The sequence below is a fragment of the Triticum aestivum genome, chromosome 3B (genome assembly GCF_018294505.1).
Source record: "Triticum aestivum cultivar Chinese Spring chromosome 3B, IWGSC CS RefSeq v2.1, whole genome shotgun sequence".
Taxonomy (NCBI): domain Eukaryota; kingdom Viridiplantae; phylum Streptophyta; class Magnoliopsida; order Poales; family Poaceae; genus Triticum; species Triticum aestivum.
Genome location: NC_057801.1, coordinates 613,067,586 through 613,074,618, shown reverse-complemented (window position 1 = coordinate 613,074,618; position 7,033 = coordinate 613,067,586). Strand labels below are relative to the sequence as shown.

Sequence of the window (7,033 nt, the reverse complement as noted above, 5' to 3'; positions counted from 1 at the left end):
TAGATCCCACATATTTGGAGAATGTTCAATCTTTTGAAATTTTTGATAAAAGTGGGTTTGGAGAGGTCATGACTTTAGTTAATGTTAATCCCACTATTTTGGAAAAGTGTCAACTTCACATGCATGTGGATCGTGTTGAGAATATTTTATGTGATAGCTATGAGAGAGGAAAATATGGTTGTATAAAATTTCATGTTGCTAAATTACCTCTCTTCATGTTGAGATTGCTATCGTCTCTTTCTTCTTCCTTGCATATGCTAGTTTTGCTTGCCTTGATAATTTGTTTGCTTATAAAATGCCTATGCATAGGAAGTATGTTAGACTTAGATGTGTTTGTAACGTGTTTTATGATGCTCTCTTTGTGTTTCAATTCTTCTCTTTTTTATGTGAGCATCATTGAAATTATCAATGCCTAGCTAAAAGGCTTTAAAGAGAAGCGCTTGTTGGAAGACAACCCAATTGTTTTCCTTGCTATTTTGCAATCAATAAATCATATAGCCTCTGGTTAGATGTTTTTTTGTGTTTTAATTAGTGTTTGTGCCAAGTAAGACCTTTGGGATGGCTTACGGTGATAGTTGTTTTAATCTTGCTGAGAAACAGAAACTTTTGTGCCCAGGAAAATAATTTTTGTAATTCACAGAAGTGTGCTTTTGATCTGATTCCTTTTTCACTGGATTGGTACACAAATTGCCCAGGTTGTCCTAATTTTTCAGAATTTTTGGAGTTACAGAAGTATCCGAGAGTTACAGATTGCTACACACTGTTCTGTTTTTGACAGATTCTGTTTTCTATGTGTTGTTTGCTTATTTTGATGAATCTATGGGTAGTATCGGGGGGTATGAACCATGGAAAAGTTGGAATACAGTAGATATTACACCAATATAAATGAAGAATGAGTTCACAACAGTACCATAAAGTGGTGATTTATTTTGTTATACTAACGGAACTTATGAGATTTTTTGTTGAGTTTTGTGTTGTGAAGTTTTCAAGTTTTGGGTAAGGATTTGATGGACTATGAAATAAGGAGTGGTAAGAGCCTAAGATGGGGTATTCCCAAGGCACCCCAAGATAATATTCAAGGACAACCAAGAGCTTAAGCTTGGGGATGCCCCGGAAGGCATCCCCTCTTTCGTCTTCGTCTATCGGTAACTTTACTTGAGGCTATATTTTTATTCACCACATGGTATGTGTTTTGCTTGGAGCGTCTTGTATGATTTGAGTCTTTGTTTTTAGTTTGCCACAATAATCCTTGCTGTACACACCTTTTGAGAGGGACACGCATGAATCGTGATTTATTAGAATACTCTATGTGTTTCACTTATATCTTTTGAGCTAGGCAATTTTGTTCTAGTGCTTCACTTATATCTTTTTAGAGCACGGCGGTGGTTTTATTTTATAGAAATTGATGAACTCTCATGCTTCACTTATATTATTTTGAGAGTCTTTAAACAACATCGTAATTTTTTTTGGTTATAAATTTAGTCCTAATATGATAGGCATCCAAGAGGGATATAATAAAAACTTTCATATAAAGTGCATTGAATACTATGAGAAGTTTGATTCCTTATGATTGTTTTGAGATATGAGGATGATGATATTAGAGTCATGCTAGTGAGTAATTGTGAATTTGAGAAATACTTGTGTTGGGGTTTGTGATTCCCATAGCATGCACATATGATGAACCGTTATGTAACGAAGTTAAATCATGAGGTATTTATTGATTGTCATCCTTTTTGTGGGGGTCGGGATCACGCGATGGTTAACTCCTACCAACCCTTCCCCCAAGAGCATGCGCGTAGTGCTTTGTTTCGATGACTAATGGATTTTTGCAATAAGTATGTGAGTTCTTTATGACTAATGTTGAGTCCATGGATTGTACGCACTCTCACCCTTCCACCATTGCTAGCCTCTCTTGTGCCACGCAACTTTCACCGGTACCATACACCCAGCATATACCTTCCTCAAAACAGCCACCATACCTACCTATTATGGCATTTCCATATCCATTCCGAGATATATTGCCATGCAACTTTCCACCGTTCCGTTTATTATGACACACTTCATCATTGCCATATTGCTTTGCATGATCATGTAGTTGACATCGTATTTGTGGCAAAGCCACCTTTCATAATTCTTTCATACATGTCACTCTTGATTCATTGCATATCTCGGTACACCACCGGAGGCATTCATATAGATTCGTATTTTGTTCTAAGTATCGAGTTGTAAGTAGATAGAAGTGTGATGGTCATCATTATTAGAGCATTATTCCATGTGAGGAAATAAAAAAAGAGAAAAAGGCCAAAATAAAGAAGGCCCCAAAAAAGATAAAAATGAGAGAAAAGTAGAGAAAGGGCAATGTTACTATCCTTTTTCCACACTTGTGCTTCAAAGTAGCACCATGATCTTCATGAGAGAGAGTCTCCTATTTTGTCACTTTCATATACTAGTGAGAATTTTACATTATAGTACTTGGCTTGTATATTCCAACGATGGGCTTTCTCAAATTGCCCTAAGTCTTCATGAGCAAGCAAATTGGATGCGCACACACTTAATTTTCTTTTTGAGCTTTCATAAGCTTATAGCTCGCATCCGTTGCATGGCAATCCCTACTCACTCACATTGATATCTATTGATGGGCATCTCCATAGCCCGCAGATACGCCTAGTTGATGTGATACTATCTCCCTCTTTTTGTCTTCTCCACAACCACCATATTCTATTCCACCTATAGTGTTATGTCCATGGCTCACGCTCATGTATTGCGTGAAAGTTGAAAAAGTTTGAGAATACTAAAGTATGAAACAATTGCTTGGCTGAAACCGAGGTTGTGCATGATTTGAATATTTTGTGTGATGAAGATGGAGCATAGCCATACTATATGATTTTGTAGGGATAAGCTTTCTTTGGCCATGTTATTTTAAGAAGACACAATTGCCTTGTTGGTATGCTTGAAGTATTATTGTTTTTATGTCAACTAGTAAGCGTGCACATGCAACACACGTATAATCATAGAAAAAAAGTTTTGAGCCATATAGTTAAAACATAATTATATTCATATCAAACATGCACATAGTGGTCTTCTCAATAGAACAACCATACACAATTAACAAAAACACATTAATACAACAGTTCATTAGTCAAACTACAAGTCGGCCAGAGATGTACAACACAATCGACTCCAACTCTACCTAATGACCTGCAGAAGTATTCATACAATATAATGGTTTCAAACGTGCAAGATATATCACAGCTGTATCAAATTGCATGATGAGTGTGGTGCAATTTCCCTTTATTTATAGAACAACAAAATAATCACCAAAAGATAGTGGAAAGCTTGGAACACTTGGTACTATTTTCTCAAAGCAGGTTCTACCAAGGGAACATCGGATTACACCTAGTTTGTGGTTCCATATGTTGCATGTGTCCATGGACTAAAAGCACAAGATGCAAATAAACAGAACTAACAGAAACTAAAAATATTATGACATGTAGCACCGTATACAATATTAAACTCTTTTGCAAGCAACACAATACAATAAATATTCTGCTTGCAAGCAACACAATTGCCGACAAAAGTTATCTTCTAAAAGGAAACACAATCTGCTCTTTTGTTGTACAAGTACAATCAGTGAAACCACTTCCCATACCATATATTTGATCTTCTCACCATCATTATGTACAAACACAATCTGGTTTCTTTCTGTACATCTAAAAGGTTTCAAAGTCACAATCTTCTCAATCCTGCAAGAAAGAAAGGGTGGGTTATGAACCTTTCTCTAACAAAGTTAGCTTCTACAGTTTACCCAATTAAATTTTATTGTGAGTAGTAACTTTCTTCCTTTTTATGCTCACCACCAAAGGAGAGTCTTTTTATAGGACAGTGCAAACATGTATGTACAGAGGTCTAACAATGAATCCTCCTATACATGTTCACCAATAAAGCAAATAGCTTTGATGGACTTACATAATACACTACAGCTCCAAGAAACCTCCTAGACATGCATTTACAGAGGTCTAATAATGCTAAACCACAAATCCTCCTACACATGTTCACCAGTAAAGCAATTGCCTTTGAAGCTCCAAGAACAATATTCAGTAGAATAGAAGTAGAGAGACATACTAAAGCCAAGATGGGACTGAACCTGGCACTCCCATCCGATCACTAGAGAGGGCTTGACGCCTCCAGGAGCAGTGGAAAGAAGTTCCGCTCGCCCGCCACCATATACTGCAGAGGTACACACCAAACAAAAAAAAGCAATAGAAACCCCAATTCCTAGGGAGGGAGAAAGAATGGGAATGGGAGTGCTGGCGCGGACCTCGTCGTGACTAGCGAGGGAGATCTTATCCTTGTTGAAGACGGCGATGTAGACGTCGAGTATGCAGCCCTCCGGCATGCAGCCGCCATGGCACCATCAGCATACAAAATAATCTGCATCACCGGTCATAGTCTCGTCAGGATGATAGCATCGATGTTGCATTTTTCCAAGCAATTTATGACCTGCAAAAAAATCATGTTGTTCATATTATATAGAATGAAAAATAAGATTCTAGCATTGATGTTATGCATATCAGTACTGATTAACAGTCTCTTTTTTCATAACTATCCTAGCTAAAAAAATGTTTTTAGTATGTCTTAAGGTATTCGCTAATTCTGAGCATAATAGTCTCAAAGTGCATATGTGGTTCTTTGAGTATCGAAGCGGAACAAAATGCTAGTAAATAAAAAGACTAAAAACATAAAGAGTTGTGGAACGCCATCGCAACTAATTACATTCGCTAAAATAAGGCAGAAGAGATAGTAATGGAAATTTACAGTCCAAAATGTAGAAGTTGAATAAAAACTTTAGTAAGATGAGATTGGCAATGTAGCTTACCTACAACTGGAGCTTCTCTAAAAGCAGCAACTAGAACTACTGTACATACATGAACTTGCTTAGTAGCTTTCTTCAGCACTTAGAAAAGAAATCTCACGATGATGATTTGTTGCTCACCTTGCTGCATGCTGCAAACCAACTAAGAGAACATTGTGTGAAGACAAACCATGAGATTCAGGTAGAACTTGTCCTGCAATGAAGGTTGTTATTTTATTACTGCAAACATTACCTGTGGATTCAGTCGTCAGTCTAAAGTAACAAACCAACTTTCAACAATTGATGGGAGGTATCCACTGATGTTTTTTCTCGCATCATGCTAGTTGCCAAACTCCAAATCACACACAAAACATACCAGCGCACAGAGAGAAACGACAGTGGCAGATTTTGCGTCCCTTGACTGGGAGAACCAGCGGCCATGGGACATGCGCCCTCGGCGCTCCACAACAATAGCAACAGAATGAGAGCAATGTCTGCCATGGAGTTCAGAGCTATAGTGTTTGTGTCCTCTTCGCGGACCAACATCGCGGCGCCACCGGAGCTTGCGTTATGGGCGCAACAGAGATGGCGGTGTGAAGACATGTGTATATCTTATTTAGGAAATAGCACCAAAAGTCATTGTCCATCTCCCAGCAACAGAGGCAGATCCATCTCTTCCTACAAATGGATTAAAAATTATACTGAATCCGACATGGTTAATTGCATTGGCAAGTAAACCGGGAGGGGCACACACCTCGTCGTCAAGCTGCAAGAGGTCGGAAAATCAAAGCACAATCCTCTCAAATCAGTTCAATTGGTCCACTACCCAGTTGCTACAAAAAAGTACCAATTCACTGTGTAACATTGTTGTGTCATAGCACATCATCAAGGAGAATACACTAATTCCATGATTGTTGTCGACTTTCACGGCCAAGTAATTAGGCCTATGATACATAAGATACGCTGAGATCAAACTTGAACATGCTAGATTGTACAGTACTTATACATAAAGCAAACGCAACGTCTTGTATGGAATATAAAGGGGGAAAAGAGCAACTACCTGATTCATGGGTGGCGTCAGGCTGCTGAGGCGGCGCGACATCCAGATCGTGACGAGCGTCCACGCGAGTAGCACGCCAGCATGTGGAAGGAGATGGTGTTAAGGCTGGCGCATCTGCAACTGGATGGATCGATAGTGGTCGCGTTCACGCAGCTGACGCCGTGAGACTGGGGCGTGGTGGAGCCATGGAGGCAGTTTACACACAATCTAGTACTCCAGTTACCTCGAGGGATGTGGTAGCGGTGTGTCCAAATCGAGCGGATCCGGCCGGTGAGGCGCCTCGCGCCACTAGGGGAAGGCGGTGGACGCAGTGAAGGGTGGCGGTGAGCGCTGCTTCTTCCTCTGAAGTCATAGGTGCGCGCTCTCCCGGTTGAGCACCAACTACACCCGCCGCTCATCCTCCTCTGAGACTTGTCGTTCTTCAGGCCGCCGTCCCCTTTGGCGCCAGAGGATAGGACCCCCCGGGATCCATTATAGGAGTTAGCCTGGGGACGTAGGGCACGGGGCACGCGTGATTGTGGGAGCGCGGATCTCGCATCACGGCGGCCTCTGACAGGCGTGGGCGCGATACAGGAATGCGGCGGCGCTGAGCTCACGTGGGGGCGGCATGGTATTGTCTATTGTGATGGCATTGAGCTTGCATGGAGGAGGCAGGGCAATTCTTATGGGAAGATGGAAAGGACTGGATTTGGAACGGAGGAATTCTCGGGCATAACCAGCTCATCAACGTCGGGTGGAATAGATCCGCAAATTGGGGCTTCTGCTGGTGTGATTCGCGACATCAAGGGGACGCGGACCTGGTATTGGCAGACCACAGCATGCGTCTGCTCGGCAGAACATTTGATCTGATCTGTTGATCTGAGTGACAGTTTATTGGCGTAATACGAACAGTAGGATGTGTTTAAGTGGATTTGATCGTAGGGTTCTGAATATCCTGTGTATAGTTTTTCATGTGACTCTAGGTAAATTCATGTTTGCTCTTTTAGTACTAGTATAGATATAGATATTAAACTTTTGTTTTGAATCTTATAGATCTGAACATTCATGCCACAATAAAGAAAATAACATGGATAAATACGTTAGTAGCATTCCACATCAAAAATTCTATTTTTATCATTTAC

General features: G+C 40.4%; 1 long non-coding RNA gene across 5 annotated transcripts; it reads right to left on the bottom strand.

The window, feature by feature from the left end:
• Positions 1-3,631: 3,631 nt before the first annotated feature.
• Positions 3,632-6,740, bottom strand: LOC123071263 (uncharacterized). Of its 5 annotated transcripts, none has more exons than XR_006434210.1 (8): positions 6,136-6,740; positions 5,913-6,032; positions 5,607-5,685; positions 4,994-5,530; positions 4,877-4,915; positions 4,319-4,500; positions 4,123-4,227; positions 3,632-3,743 (listed from the first exon to the last, which is right to left on the bottom strand). It is a non-coding gene; the product is annotated as an uncharacterized lncRNA (long non-coding RNA). The 5 variants fall into 5 exon arrangements; XR_006434208.1 differs by having other exon boundaries at positions 4,145-4,227; XR_006434206.1 differs by having other exon boundaries at positions 4,123-4,500.
• Positions 6,741-7,033: the final 293 nt, after the last annotated feature.